The sequence below is a fragment of the Carassius auratus genome, chromosome 34, assembly GCF_003368295.1.
Source record: "Carassius auratus strain Wakin chromosome 34, ASM336829v1, whole genome shotgun sequence".
Taxonomy (NCBI): Eukaryota; Metazoa; Chordata; class Actinopteri; order Cypriniformes; family Cyprinidae; genus Carassius; species Carassius auratus.
The window spans coordinates 16,625,308-16,642,365 of record NC_039276.1 but is presented as its reverse complement, the minus strand read 5'-3'; the positions used below and the strand labels follow the sequence as shown (position 1 = coordinate 16,642,365).

The window sequence follows — 17,058 nt, the reverse complement described above, 5'->3', positions numbered from 1 at the left end:
GTATGTCTCAGTATGGAAGAAAAGATCTGTCACTATTTCTGCTTTATTTTAACTTAAAAAATTTGCTTAATATTGATAAGGCTATGATTATTTTCCTGTTTTGGCTGAAAGCCAATAATGTCCAGTATTAAAGTTCTGTATTTGGTCAAAATAAATTAACAATCTGTCCTTAAAGATTAATTTCAGTCATTTTAAATGTTGCAAGTGATTTTGGGCATCACAACATTATGATGTACAGTATGATCATCTTTTGAGATTTGCTCAAAACATTACAATTAACAGTGTTAAGATCAATTTAAAGTGAGTGATAAATGATGACGAAGGTAATGTAAATGCAAAAAGAGTGAAAATGAGCAGCACAATTTTCGAGTAATATTTAGATATATTTAGAAAATGAAGGCTCGGGACTATGCATTGACTGTTGTTCATTGTACATATATATGTATGCATATGTATCTATGTGAATGTGTGTTTTAAAGTTCAAGGTGCCCATTGTTTTATGGTGCATCCCACTGTCAAAATCATGGGACCAGTTATCTATTTGGTTCCAAGAAGTGCAGATGTTGTGGCTTTCAAATTGAGATTTCAGTGAATTCAGATGTGTCAGGTGAGAATGTCTTAACTGCCTAAAATGACATCAGTGTAGGTTGCATGCAGACCACCCTTAATACTCAGAAAACTAGATGCTCACAGAGCTATGATTACAGAGGCCCTGCTGCACATCCTTCTTCATACAGTAAAGGATATGTCCCCATGCCCAGTGCTTGTCTCAGCTGTGGGAGGAAGTAGAGAACAGGAAGGACACCAAATACTTTAAGGACGAAGCAGCCCAGGTGAGCTTCTCCCTCAATATGGATTTGGATATGCAGAGTTAGGTTCAGAGGAATGACTATACCCAAAATTACCAAGACCAATCTTATATACAAATAGAAGAAGCAGATTACCACAATCTGGATCAGGAATCGATTCCAGAACACACTTCCAGTAAAACCAGCTTAGACCACCGCATGGAGCAAAGCACCCGGAGTACAGAGGCAGACTACAGAGATCCAGTCATGGCCACCAAAGGAAGTTCAGAAATATCAGATGAACCACTGTAGCAAACTCTGTTGATTGTTTCTCTTGCTTAAGCAATTCTTTTGAGCTGGATAATGAGTCAGGAGACCAACAAGGAGACCTGAGAAAGAAGCATGACTCAGTATATGAGCAACAGATTGAGGAGATCAATGTGAGAACTCCAACAGAGGTTGATCAGATTTTCCAAATGAAAAATGTTACCACTGACATGGACTTGCTAGCTGTCATCCATGAAAAAGATACTTACACTACACACGAAAATAGCCATGTCTGAAAAGAACAACATTACTGAAGTCTGCATGTCTGATTTAGATGTCCTTGCTGAGGGATTGTATTCATTTCCTAAATGGGACTGTTGGAGTAGGTGTTTGTTTGTTTTTTAAATGAGCTGTGTACTTGCTTACCATTCACTCTTAGGAATTCATAAAGCTAAAAGAGACAACAAATGAGTTGAAACAGCTGAAGAGCAGAAAGACAAGGTAATGTGCTTAAAGTGTTAAAGTGTTCACCAAAAATGGAAACGGTCATTTACTCATCCTCATGTTGTTCTTATGACCTCTAGGGGGCAGCAGCCACCACTAAATGTTCTGTTTTCTCTAGCGTGAATTGCTGCTTTGGTTTGAGAAGTAGCTACAATGCATCAAAAGTCTCCATCTCCACTTTCAGCAACAGTATAAGGTAAGCATATTCTTAAACATGCTAAATTGATCTAATGTATGCCCAAATGCTGAGATTAAACACTGGATAATCAACACCATCGCTTTAGGTTTTTGGAGTTTTCAAGTGAAATGATATTTATTGCATTTTACTTTCCATAGACACACTAATTATCAGAATCTCAGTAAAAGTCAAACCTTTAAAGTTAAGTATCAGGTTGTAAATAAACATGGTCTAAAAAAGTTTCCAGCCGCAAAACGTGTACATTTCTTGCTGAACTGGTATGATTACTCATTTAGCCTAATCTGATTGTATCTGTAACAACAATCACGAGTTTACAGCTCCACACCCAGAGTGTGATGGTCAGTTGTTAAACTGGCAGCAGTAGCATGTATTAAATCATTTTGCATTTATATATTAATATTGATAGATCGTGTAGTAATTCTGAATGCAGTAGTTCCAGGTTTTAAAACATAATTAGAGATTATCATTAATGAACTGCAATCTTGACTGTGCTTTCAGAGGGCAGCCATTGTCTATCTCAAGAGCGCCAGTGGTGCCAAGGCAGCAGCCAGCCGCCAGCACTCTGTGGGCCTGGCTCAGCTGATCCTAAACTGATCAGTGCTCTGTCCCACAGCAGCTCATAAACCCATAAAGCTGAAACTGCAGGGGGTGGACTGGGAACTAAGGGTGTAACCTACAGTTCATCACATGGAGTGAGTATGAAGTGACAGGCTTTTTAGAAAGCTTATGTCCAAAATCTGTTTGTTTTGAGGATTGAAATGCAATTGACTAAAAATGACTAATATATGTTATACTACTGACAAATATAATTATAGTAACTAATGTATTACTATTATTAATATATTTAAAATTGTATATTTTTTTAATCAATTAGTTTAAATTATTGCTAATATCAGACATTCTTTTTTTCTATTACAAACCCTTAAGATGTCATTATGTTTTTGACTTGGCACCGTGGTAGTGTGGATAGGTTAATCGATATCTGCGTCTTGCCCACAGCCTCAGTGGGATTCAGTTGAGATCTATAGTGGATATGACTTCTGAGCTTCTCACACAGGCCTCTACCCCATCATGTGTTTGAGTTTGTGCTGCTTTAAGCAGTGGTAAATGCCTTGCAAATAGTTCCCTGACCAGTTTGACTGGATTTCAGTTGTCACTTCAATTTTTGCAACTACTTTTTATGTTATGTACAGCCATTTCATTGTAATTCTTTATTCAGAGCATTTCCTTCTCCTGGAACTGGAGTAATTTTTGAACTCATTTCAGGTTTTTCAGATTTTCATCTCTGCTATTGTCAGTTATAAGTGCATAAATGTGTTTCCTGAATAAAACAGTTTCCTGTGTTTCCTCTAATGATATGATGAGTGCAAGCCCAGGCACCATGTAGAGCTCCTCAATTCAGATGTGCAAATTTTGGATCATTTCAAGCAATCTGACAATGGTCTTTTGTAGTTGTAAAAATTGTCAGAGGTAGAGGGACCTTTTTATCACTCCTGTCAGGTCCGGTGAAACCAGAACAAAAATTGTGTGTGTGTGTGTGTGTATATTTGATGTCAATACCTAGGTTTTCAGCAGTTCTTTCTGTGAAACAGGTGGGGATGTAATTAGTGGTGGTCACGTGTCTGCTGACCGTGCTGGATTAAATTTCCAGTGCAGATCTTAAAGGATTTAGATGTTTAATGTACTACTGACATATCAAACACATTTATAAAATGCTTTAAATCTAATTTTACAACTTTAAGAAGAAACAGCATGCAACTAAATATTTTTTTCTCGTGTAATTTGAAAGTTTAATGTGAGATATTGATTCACATTTCAGAGCAAAATGTGATTGCTCAGTCCATTACAAAACACCTGCATTGGTTACTATAGTCAATTAATTAAAGGGTTAAAGTTCCTTTTAAATTGCTTCGTCCTAGTCGGCGTTATTTGTTTCCCCTCGTATTCTGTTTACTAGCCCCGCCCTTCACCTGATTGCTATTTTTATTTGATTGGTAAAGATATTTGAATGACCTGTTTACTGTCCAATCAGTGCATGGTTTGAAGTCGACTACCAGCCAATCCCAGCGTAGGGGGCGTGGCTTATTGTGAAAACTGGAAAAGAATGTCCAGTCTCTTCTCCCATGGGCGGAGTTTAAAGTACTGTGAGGGACGCGGTCCGCAGTCGTCTGTTGAACTTCCACGCTGAAAACTACCGGATGGTGAATTAAACAATCTGTTTACGAAAGTTTGAAAAGTTCTTGCGACTGATTTTAAACTCAGTATGGATACAGTGTATATTTAAGTAACTACTGCCGTGGACCTCAGACAGTGTGCGACAGTAACACTCAGCTTCGAATGTGGAGTAGCAGTATCGCCTCGGATCTCACTCATGTGTTTACAGAGCAGTTATCTGGACTGGACACTAACTTCAGTCATGTGTGCGCCGCTGTGATATGGAGAGGATGGACGCAAAGAAGATCTCAGTCACTCACTGTATAAAAAACGGACATTTATAATATAACCTTTTAATACAGTTGGACAAAACTCCCAGTTGACGTTAAACGGGCTTTTCATTTTGTAAGGAATAATGTGGAAAACTTGCCCATTTACGCGTCGCCCGGTTCTTCTAGTTTACATAGTCTTGGATATATTTATTCACAGCGTCAGAGGTAAGTGTTTAGTGAAATCACATCTGTCATCAAAATGCCATATAACAACGCAAATAGATTTAATACATTATAAATTAGTAAATGTGAATACATGAAATAAATGTTGTGGATTTTGTGAAAACAAGTCCTACATTTAATAAACTTAAAATAAATGTTCCCTAATTTCTGTAGTAAGTGATTGCATCAGTTTATTTAGTATTTCATTTACGTATTTATTTTACTGCCATGATAATACGTGGAGGACAGTTTGCCATAGTTTTTATTTTTCTAAACATTTCAATTCTATCGTTTCTTTTTAGCATGAATCACTTGTGTCGTAGTATTCCTCAGTTGTAAGGGTCTTTAAATAAAAGTGTTAAATGCATATTTTCTTAATACCGATTTGACCTGCAATCGATCGTTTATTTATTTATTGATTGATGTATTTTAAGGTCTCAATGTTTGCATGAGCGGCAGCGCCACATCTTGTGAAGAATGTCTCCTCATTCACCCGAGCTGCGCCTGGTGCGCGCAAGAGGTAGGCGCGTGCACAATAATGCGAGAATCTGTTGTAATGACAGTTCATGTTTGAGTTCTTACTGTCACAAAACCTACTGAGCCGCCTACCTAGACAGTATTTTTAACCATCATAGACTTATTAAAATACTGTCTAGTAAGGTAGACAGGCCGCTGATTTATTTCTAATTTTAATACACTTGCATAATGCAGTGCTTCTGACTGTTGACCGATTGCTAAGAGCATTAGAGCTGTACCTCATCTCATTTGTGGGTTTGCTAATTTATTTAATGGTTTCCTCACATTACTTACAACAGTGAACTTTTTTTTTTTCTGATTCAGGACTTTGGACAGGTCAGAACTCTCAACTCACGATGTGATTTTAGCCAGAACTTACTGAAAAGAGGATGCGATGCACCTTTTATAGAAAATCCCAGGAGTGACAGCTCTCTGTTGCAGAGCAAACCTCTGAGCTCCAAAGGTTCTGGGGTGACCCAGTATGATGTCATCCAGATATACCCACAGAAGATCTCTCTCAGCTTAAGGCCTGGTATGCTTCTGCTGATAGATAAAAAAAAAAAACATTTGTAGATACCTTGAAATTGCGTGTTAGCATAATTACTCTTACATCCTTCAGGTGACCAGACCTCTTTTGAGGTACAAGTGCGTCCTGTGCAAGACTACCCTGTTGATTTGTACTACCTGATGGACCTCTCGCTTTCCATGAAGGACGATCTGGACACAATCCGCAACCTGGGTACCAAGCTGGCTGAGGAAATGAGGAAGCTTACAAGTAACTTCCGCTTGGCTTTGGCTCCTTTGTGGATAAGAACATCTCACCCTTCTCCTACACAGCCCCCAAGTACCAGGACAACCCATGCAATGGGTAAGAAAGAGACCTCTGAGATGAGCTGTAAATAGACTTGGGATCTGAATTCAAATGCAAAAAGTCTCTCATGCCTTTTGCCCTTTAATGCCCTTTGTAATGCAATGAAGAGAACAGCTACTTGTTAGTGAGAACTTTTTGGACACTGTACTTTCTCACTTGGTGAAGTGTATGTGTCTTAATTTCTTTCCCTTGTGTTACTGAAAATAGCCCTGCTTTGGCGTAGCCGTGTCTTGTGGGGAAAGTGCATCATTGGAAATCCAAAAGCACTTGACATGTCACAGTTCTGCACTTGTTAAGTCTTACCGCAGTCTTAATTCACACTTTAAAATAAATCCTTAATTTGGTTAAGAGAAACAGTAAGGCATTTTGTCCTGCTTTCACTGGTGGATATTGTTCTGATCCAATGCAGAATAGTGGTAGAACTTTTGGAAAGTGTGACAGAGCAGATTGAGTTTGCAAAGCCAGTACTGCACATGGCCCAGAGAAGCTATTACACCATGCAGCCCGTGCCCATCATGCATCAGTGACCATGTAGGTTATGCTTTCAGTCCTCATAAATGCTCACTGTACCACAACAGATATCATAGGGACAAGGTATATACCTTATCCTGCAAGGAATACACGTCACACTACCCTTTCAAAAAGAACTATTTACTACTATACATTATATTTAATATTTTTTTTACAATATTTCATAGAGTCATTCAACTAATTAAAACATTTGATCTGTGATACTATATACATAATCTGTTATACCATTTGGATGTAAAATGGTGCTTTTAATTAATGACGTTTCAGTGTTGCTGATTAAGCTTCTGGTTTCTTCATCTCTTTCTTCTTTCAGTGGTTTTATAATTTCTCTCACAGATACAAGTTGTTTCCAAACTGTGTCCCTACATTTGGTTTCCGTCATCTCTTGTCTCTTACGGACAAGGTTGACCGTTTTAATGAAGAAGTGCAGAAGCAGATGGTGTCGCGGAACAGAGACGCACCAGAGGGGGGGTTTGATGCCATTCTGCAGGCTGCAGTTTGCAAGGTAAGCAGTCAGTAAAGACGGGTCACTTTGCTGTTTCATCATTAAGCTTCTTTGACTCCTTCAACTCCCCATAGAGACAGGAATCCTGTCCAGTAGGCTTTAATGAAAAGAGAGAGAGTGTCTTGATGTCTGAGTTTCAAAAGAGACATGCTAATATTGACATCATAGACTGTACAAATATTTGCTTTGGCATGAAAGGCACGATCACAGCATGCATGAGAGAAAGAGACATTTATGCACCGTACAGTGTGTGTTAATCAGTGCTCGCTCTTGTTTGTGTGACTAGTGAGATCTTGTGTGTTGAATTTGCCATGGGTTTCTCAGTTGTTCAGAAATGCCTGAACATCCTATTTTAGACTATTCAACCATCTAAAACGCTAGTCAACATGTTCTCTGACTTTTGTACGTTGCATATTTGTATGTAAAACTTATGCAATTGTGAATAAAATTCTGTGTTGAGACACCAGTTTAAATGTATGTACTCCGTTTAGTCTCTTCATAAATAGGAGGCCATAAAAGCTGTATGCACAATAATAAAAAAGAGCTGCCAAAATGCTTTAAAGTTCTATTTCATATGCTCATTTATACTACTACGACTTTTTATTTTTAAACAAATCTATTTCTCAAAAGCGATCGTAGATGTGTTTTATTTGGAAACATCTAATTTCCGTGAGTGAATACATATTCATATGTGACAATCTATCAACCATACAGAAACACTATGAAATATTAAAATGAACATGGTATAGAGAGATGACGAGATATGCTGGTGTAAGTGAGCGTTTCTTCTCATTGTGGCAGGAGAAGATTGGCTGGAGGAAAGAGGCCTATCATCTCTTGGTGTTTGCCACCGATGACGTCCCTCACTTGGCTTTGGATGGCAGGCTCGGTGGACTAGTGTATCCTCACGATGGACAGTGTCACCTGAACGACAAGAACGAGTATAGTGCTGCAAACAAGATGGTAAAGCTTTTATCCTTTTAAATGGATATAAACTGAACTAAACGAATGTTCTTCAAGTTTATGTGGAGACATGTCTGGGTAAATGAATTGACTGTTTGGATGAGATTAGATTGTTGTATTGGAAATGCACTTAATGCCCAATTGGCTTGTCTTTAACTGCCGTCAGCTATAAATGCTTGAGATTAAAAAGCTTAAACCCCAGGAGTTCTCGGTTTTCTAAACTGTATTAAGAAACCTTTAAAGGGTTTTTGTGGATAATTTGGTTGTAAGGTTTCTTGCACTTACTGTTTCCCTTTTTTTTACCAGTTAATGTCTATTTGAACATTTATACAGGGTTTGAACTGGTTAAAATAATTTTTTTTGTCGAAGTGCAAGAACAAATGCTGTGCTCGTCTCGTGCAGTTTGGGTTTCATCTAAAGCAGCTGAGTGTTTTAAGAGAGAGAGAGAATTCTCAACCAGGAGCAGTGTATGCTTTCTAATGCGAACTAAGATCTAATATTTGCATACATTATGCATACATCTTGTTCTGTAAGAAAACGCCACTCTTAGTGATTATCACATCACTGGTCATTCGTTAAAGAGATTGGGCACAAACTCTTTGGATTCTCAAGCAGCTCAGTAGCAGAGGACAACTGTAGCTGAATACAGAGGAAATGGGTGGGAAGGGTAATAGAAACCATGGAGGGGAATCAGAAGAGCGTTGACTTCCTTTTGCAAACTTCCCAACAAAAAGAGTGCAAATAAATGTATCCTACTGATATATGGACATGTGCTGTCTCTCCACAGGACTACCCTTCACTCGCTCTACTTGGAGAGAAACTGGCTGAAAACAACATTTTCCTTATCTTTGCTGTGACCAAAAGACACTATGTTCTTTACAAGGTATGTTTCATTCACCATGAGCTATTTTGATCAATGTTGAGCTGGTTTTGTTCTCAATGTCTTTTTACCCGTAGAATCTCACAGCATTGATCCCTGGGACTACAGTGGAAATTCTGGACCAAGACTCCAAAAACATTATTCAGCTAATTGTGAATGCATACAATGTAAGTTGTTCTTATTACCATCTTGTACCTGTGGGCGCACACAAAAGAAAAAAAACTGTAGAAAAAACTGATCCCTTCATGTAGGATGTGTATTGTAAGGTTCAAGGTTGAAGCTGTGATGTTTATTGACAGCCTCTTGTGAACGCACTGTTCATTTTCAGGGAATGGTAAACACACTTCAGGGTCAGGCAACTGTTCTATAACAGTAGACTACTAAAAAAAAGAATGCAAATTGATTGCAGTTTAATTGGCAACCGAACCGATTACCCATTGTTTTCAGCTAATAAATGGTTAGGAATTGAATTAGAAACAGATGTTGTTGTTGAGTGTGATTTTTAGGAAAGCTTTGCTCTTTTGCTGTGTCTTCACTGGGTGGTCACATGATTACATAAGATAAGAAATTTCCTGTTTTTGTCAGTGCAGAACATTTGATGGGCTTGTCCATGTGTTTGCTTTGGTTCTCACAACAAGCTTTGTAGTCTGGTATTGCTGTTTTGGAAGAGCGCTGCTGTCTTCTAGGAAATGGACTCTAAAGATGTTCTTTGGCTGAACATGTTTTCTTTTTGTATTGGACTAAACTTTTACACTTGCATTTTTATATAAACTTAAACCTAAAAAGTATGTTCACATGAATAACACCGTTCCAAAGTTTAGAATATATTATTCTTTTATGTTAGTTTTTGAAAGAAGGAAGAATACTTTTCTTAAGCAAGGACACATTCAATTGGTCAAAAATTACAGTACAGACTTTTATGATGTTACAAAATATTTATGTTTTAGATAAATGCTGTTCTTATGAATGTACAACAGAAATAGTGTCTTACTGACCCCAAACTTTTGTACAGTAGAGTAGATCCACTGGAAATTTGTCTTGAAGTCTTGCAAACACAATTTAGCATCATGGGAAGCTCCTGACTGTCCGTTTACACCAAAATATGCCAAAGGCTTTGAATGCTTTCATGGATATGATGTGTTGTTTTTAGTGGTATTATGCTGTCCAAGAATATGGCTGAATGTTTGTGGTTTCATTTTTTGGTGCTAGAGCATTATAGAAACCAAGTATGTCATTTTCTCCATTACCTTTGAAATTGTTACTAGTGATATTAGAGGCTTTTGAATTTCATGCATGATTTTGTTTTGATTTTTCTTTAATGTAGAACATCAGGTCGAAAGTTGAGCTGAGCGTGTGGGACCATCCTGAAGATCTCAATCTGGCCTTCACCGCCACCTGCCAAGATGGCCAGCCCCTGACCGGTCTCCGCAAGTGTGCTGACCTCAAAATTGGTGACACTGTTAGTATTTTATCAAATATTGCCTGTGAACAGTTAACTGTTAAAATGCATAACAGCTGATCCTGTCCTTCTGTCTGCAACCTGAGCGTTTGATGTGAAGTCTATGGCAAGCAGCTCAGATCTTTATTTATACCTCTTGGATTTAAGCACATGGTGCTGTATCCTGTTGCCTCGTACAACTAAAAGAGAACTGATGGTAGGCACAATCTTAATGAGGATGTAGAGAAAATGACAAAAGATTAAACCTTACAGTTTCCCAAAGTGTTCAGAACACATTTGCACTCAGATTGAAACTTGACCCTTGTTGACCTGCATATAATATCCTGGAAGTGAAAGCAACAGATATTTTTTTTCACTTTCCTTGAGGAAGTGAAATAGAGTGACAGGGAAATGCTGCAAAATAAGTAATGGAAATAATGTTTTCTTGTTGTTGTTGTTGTTGTTGTTGTTGTTTTTTTTTTCAGAGCATGACTTGTTTTTCATTCCAGTTCAGTTGCATTTTTGATGATTGCGTAAGAGGAATCATAAATTTGGTCATTTCATACAAGAAGCTCTATTATTTGAGCCAGAAATGCCTTTTAGAATTAATGACAGTGCAGTTCAGTGACGCACACATTTCAGATGTTCTGTGTGCATGGATTGTGGCCATTTACAGATAACTGGTGTGATTTTCAGCAGGTATAAGTAACATGGCTTAAATACTGTCAGACACTTGCAGGCATATTGTTTAGATCTTCCTGTGTTAGATGAAGAGTTATTTACTCAACAATAACATGTTCGATTTGAATATGCCATGGTCTGCACCCTCACATCATTATGTTGTTCATATGGTGTAGATTGTAGTCAGTGCATCTCCCATACTTTCTTTATTAGTCAGACATGGCAAAACTTCCATAGAACTACTTGGTACATGTCACCATGCCATGATCTGACCCTTGGATTCAAGCAGAGTTCTCCACTCTTGCCTGTACCATTCCCATTTTGCCTAATTGAATGTAGAGAAGGATTGTGAGGGGAAAGTGGAGGGGTAGAACTGAATACCCTCTCTGAATGGAGCGACCCAATTTTTCTAGCTGCTCCAATAGGTCTAGGGCCTTTGTGTCTCATCCACGAGGGAAATTTGTCACACTGTGCCCAAGTGCCAATCATGGCTTTAAGAAAGGGGAGCACAACCCAAACAGAATCCCATGTGTCACTCACGGTCCTCTGCCGAACCCTCTGAGGAGTCGCTGCTGCATTTCAATGTGCTCACACAATAACACGGAGTTCTTTCTGTGGAAAAACATAGGCCTTAGATACAGAGGCAGCAGCCCAGATTCTAAAGTTAAGCTTAGATTCCTTTCACAGAAGTAGATCCAAGCCCCAAGAGACTACTAAAATGTCCCATTCACGTACCACATTCATCTAATCCTATATTAAGCTGCCTGGTGTCCCAGGAAACATCAGTTTACTTTTGGATAGACTTTGTTTGCCATGAATTTCTAAAGCTTTGCTCACTGTTGTGCAAATGCAAGAACACTAAGGAATGGGGAAGTGTACAGTCAGGAGCACAAGTACAAAGTTTCTGATATAGCGATATATTTTAGATATAGGAATAAGTGTTTAAGAAGAACAATGGCATATGTTTGCTTTTGACTTTGGTTGGGACATCACAGCAGGACCCCTACCCACACACCGTACTTTAAACTCATCGTTGCAACTTTGTTCATTCCTGAAGTGAACTTTTAGATTAACTGCATAACCACACAGACTTCATGGAGTTTTCTAAAGCCGCCTGTCTTCATCTGACTGTTGCCGTGTACTCGTGACTTGCATGTATCCTTAATCCAGTTCTGCAGCTCATTGCCTCATTGAGGATATACTACTTGATGTGCTTTTGTCTGTTTTTCCCCTCACTTTCCTACTTTTCTTTTGTTGTTTTTAGCATGATCTCTAAGGAGTAGCATATTAATGCAATAAAATATGGTTTTGTTTGATGTAATTTTATGATGCTGTTGGTTTTTCAACAGTTAATTTTATTTACACCAATTATTATACACTACCATTCCACACCAAAAGCCACAGTAAAGACATTTTATAATATTAACGATTTTTATCTTAACTAAATGCTAATGTTCTTTTTTTTTATTAAAAATCTTGAAAAATATCATGGGTTCCACAAAAAACGTAAAGCAGCACAACCGTTTTCAACATTGATAATAATGAGAGATGTTTCTTGAGCTTTAAATTGGCATATTAGAATGAATGAACAAAATCAAATCATCATATTAAATTAAGATTGCTGGACAGGTCCGAAACATTACCCAGTTATTCAAGATTTCATGAACAGTTGGCATGCCAGAACAAGACCCTTTCCCACACGAATAACAGTAAAAAGTACACTTGAACAGAAATAGACATTTTGAATATTTGCTGAATTGTTGCTTGCCTCCCATTTGTGTCCAGTCTTTTCTTCATATTTTTTACAGTGAATGTGTGTTTTCTTTAGACTATTACTTGACTGTAGGGTGACTAATAATGTCAAAGTAACAGCACCCCCTTTTCCATTCAGATAACTTTACTGACAGCCTAATTGTGACTTAAGAAGACGTGAGCCTGTAGTCTAACTCCATCAGTATGACCCTCTTTGGCCCAGCTCTGAGCTCTAAACTCTCAGGTCTGGAGGGCTCACTGATTTGAAACAATACTTCAAAGTGTTCAGACTCAGCACGCTGGGCTTGTCCTCTCTCCTCTGGGTGGTTCTGAATCAAAGGCCAGCAAGGCTCCATGTTTTTGAAGGTGTATGGTTTTCTGTCCCTGAGGATCCACATAAAGTTTGCTCACTTCTGGGAAATTAATTGATAAAGTGATAAAGGCTCTTTTTGCACTGCATGGTGCATTACAGTAATCCAGTGCAGTTGTAAGAAACTCAAACCACATCTGAAGTAGAATACAAAATCTGAGAAATGAGTTAGAATTTTATCTTACCATGAACTGATTGATGTTGAAGCCTTCCTTCCTCTGGGTTGTCATCATCAGGGTGGAGTCTGTCTCTCCTCTGGTCTGAAGGTCTGTGATTAATCTGACAAGTATGATCTACATCAGTTAGTGAAGTCTCTGTTTGTCATACGTTCCACCAGGGGGAAATTAGCCTTCCTTTGATTTACCATTTCTGAAACTTTGGTTCACTTGTCCCAAAATAATGTTTTTGTAAAATGTCTGAAATAAGGTTTGTGTTTAACACATGCTTAAGATATTTTCTTGTTTTATTAAACATTATTAAATGCATCAATAATACCCCGCTTGTGATTTATGTTTATGTGATTTATGTTAGCAGCTAAATGGGACTACAGAGCCTGTTGGGGACATCAATCATTACGCCAAGCACTAAAGCTACTAGTCTGCTTTTACAGCCTGTTGTGTTTATACCTGTGCTTTGGCAAACTAATTTAAAAATCAACTTTTGTTGGTCACAGAGTTTTCCAGCAATAATCCAAAAGCTAATGGAAAATCTTATTTTGTCAAGTTAACCAGGGACATGCTAATTAAAAAAAACAGTCATCCCTCTAGCACTGAATAGCAGTGTCCCATTTCAAGGTCTGTATCCTTCAGTTTGAACTGAACATTGTTGAATGTTACAGTTTTGCCTATAGTGGACTTTTTTTTGTAAGTAAAAACAAAGCGGGGTTCGCAACCTGTCACATATGTTCACCTTGTTCTGTTTTTGTACAACTATAAAATTGCATCTTGGTAAGATATAAGTCAACATTTGAAAACATTTTTTGAAGTGTTTTGTTTTTCCCTTCCTTGTGTCCTTCATAGCCCAGGAAACAAAGGACTCATTTCAAGGCTGCATTTGAAGGAGCTTGCTGTAAAGTGCTGCTGCATTGCATTTGGGCTTGTAATGCAGCATTTGAATTGGTATAAAGTTTGTGTATTTAGTTACAACCTTATTGTCTGTTTTTTCTTGCAGGTCTCCTTCAACGTAACGGTAGATGCTCGAGGATGTCCTTCGAAAGGCACCAGGAAGAGTTTCACCATCAGGCCTGTTGGTTTTAAAGACCATCTTGAGGTCTCTGTGGACTACCACTGTGATTGTAGCTGCACGTATTTCACCAAGGCCAACAGCAGCCGCTGCAACTCTGCTGGCACTTACAGCTGTGGGATGTGCGGCTGTGAGCCCGGACACCTGGGAGCCCGCTGCGAGTGCAAGGAGGGTGAGGTGGACCACCAGTATCTCAGTGCCTGCCGTGAGGCTGAGGGCAAGCAGGTGTGCAGCGGCCGCGGAGAATGCAGCTGTAATCAGTGTCTATGCTACGAGTCCGAGTTCGGCAAAATCTATGGCACCTTCTGCGAGTGTGACGACTTCTCCTGTGCCCGACACAAGGGTATACTATGCTCAGGTAAGAGGAAAGAATTAATTTGCTTATTTGGTTGCCATTTCAAAGAGGAAATCTTTGCATTTGCGTTCCATGATGTGTTTTTACCTGCACCTTGCAAAGTGGATTGAATTTTCAATACAAAATGTGGAAGTTTATGGTCCATGTCCTAGTTCTTCAGCTGCTTATTTGGCTTGCCATGGGCCACTTTAGGATGCTACATTTGTGCCCAGTGCATTTGGTCATTTCTTGCCAAAGAGCTGTTGGCCTGGCACCCCATCTCCCTCTCCACAGGACGCATCTCTGCCGTGCAACAGTGAGAGCTTTGTAGAAGCCTGCATTTGTTTAGCCATGCACACAATGGCTGATCTATGAGTAATAAAGCTCTGTTTTTCTTTAGTCAGCATAAACTGTCAGCCCAGCTCAAAATGGACATTTGTTGAGCTTCTGTAGCAATAATGCCATTGCTAGAATTGAGGATATATCCCTTTCCTGCTATCTCAGCCATGGAAAACTCCTTGTCTGCAGTAATTAGTCCTTAATGAATCTGGGTGATTTTGCTTTTTTTTGCATCACTTTGCCATGGTGAATTAACTGGGCCAATTCTTGTAAACTTGCTAATAATGGCTGTGGGAAAATACAAATGTTGATGAGAGTTCTCTGCAGGTTTCGTTGTTAAAGGCCTCATAAACATGCTTTGTGGTATTTTGATTTGGCTATGCTTCGCCGAGAACAGCTTGTTTTACAGTATGTGAGTTGCAAGGTGTTTAGGATCGAAAAGAAAGCCCCAAAGCTAGCGTTTATCAGGAGAGTGCTATGGCTTCTCAAACCAGCAGGCCAGCAAGATGAACCCACACCAGGGCATGGAAATACTGTCATCATTTACTCACCTTCCACTTGTTCCAAACCTTTCTGAATTTCTTTTTTCTGTTGAGCACAAAAGAAGATATTCAGAAGAATGTTAGTATCTGAACAGTTGATGAGCACCATTGACTTCCATAGTAGGAATGACTGAATGTGATGACAGTTTTCATTGTGGAAGACGTGAACTAATCCTTTAAAATATTTTCTTGAAGTACCGCCTGAGATTCTATGTCTAAGGGGTTTGGCTTTCAAATGTAGCTTTGACAACTTTTTTTGTTAAATACTTCCTCCTGTAACACATACAGTAATATGCTTAGGCCATAGGTTGAAACCTCCTAAATGTGTATTCACTTTGTTTACCTGCATCATAAGCCACTTGTACTATAAAAGCTTTTAAACTGTTTTCAGGACCATTGGCAGGAGTGTTAATGGAGTGTAGTGCTGACACCAACAGATTTCCTTTTTACCATGTAACATGTAAGAATCTAGAATTATGATTTGGTGCATGTCTAGCATTTTATTTACTTTCATTTTAATGTTAAATGAGTATTGAAACCTTTGTGTTTGTGAAGGATTTGGCTTGTTTGCTTTACAATGTAGATAGTTGTGATAAAGTGAGGAGTAAACATGACCTGGTTGAAGGGTCAGAAGGAAGCTGTGCTGAAGTCAAACAGTCGTGAGGGGGGCGGAGTCACTTTAAAGCCACTCCCTCTGCCACTTTATTACTGGGTCAATGGGCTTGGTGAGCATGTTGTGACTGAATGCTGACTGGATGACAGCTTACAGAACTGAACTGGTCAAGAATAAGCTGGTTTTGTGAAAATGGTGTTGCGTAACTCTTTATATGTATATATTTTTTAAGCTGACTTGATTTTGTTTGTTTATGTCATGTAAAGGATAATACTATAATTAATTAATAATAAATACTTGCACAGAGTGAAAAGTTATTCAGTTATAATGCTTATTCAGGTCAGTTATCAGACTAAAATATTTGACAGCAGGATGGTGTGATTGACCAACCAGAGACCTGTGCATTTTATTTTTTTATTAGAAATTGTTTAACCATTTTTATTTTTACGTAAGATATACGTGCTTCTCTCTAAATCTGTCATTGAAATGTTGGTCAGATGTGATCAGCGTGGCCTTGCTGTGGTGCTGATAGGCAGCGCAGCACAGGTTACACATTCATGTGTCTTGAAATAGCTTTCTGAGTCCTAAGAGAGAATGACAGGAAGTTTAAGCTTCGGAGCTGTTCTTGATGGTGCCCCCTAGTAAACCCCAGCTTTGTAGAATTGTTCTATACATCTGCTGCTGATTTAAATTGCTTAATAACACAGCGTTAGAAATAGTGACTAAGTGCCTCAGACATATAAATGTGCTCCTTTTTTGTTCTTTAAATCTTCAGCCTTGTGTGGACCTAGTCAATTAACATTGTAAATGTGAACATGTTTGTGTCTGTTGTAAAGCTGGCAATTGAGTGTGTACCCAATTTTTATATAGATTTTTTTTTAATCCGGGTCATGATTTCACATTATTTATTCAATTTATTATTTATTTTACAATACGGTTTCAAAAATTAAGTAAAGTGGCAAATGCTTCATTTTCTTTAAAGAACCCTGAAAAAGCATCATTATTTTTCTTTTCAACACTGTTAATAATAAAACTTGTTTCTTGAACACCATATCAGCACATTACAAGGTTTTTC

General features: G+C 38.4%; 2 pseudogenes; both read left to right on the top strand.

Moving 5' to 3' along the window:
* The first annotated feature begins 651 nt into the window (after positions 1 to 651).
* LOC113053823 (RNA-binding protein 44-like) lies at positions 652 to 2,352 on the top strand (annotated as a pseudogene).
* A 1,522-nt stretch (positions 2,353 to 3,874) lies between these two features.
* LOC113053344 (integrin beta-5-like) overlaps positions 3,875 to 17,058 on the top strand; it is a 30,932-nt pseudogene continuing 17,748 nt past the window's right edge.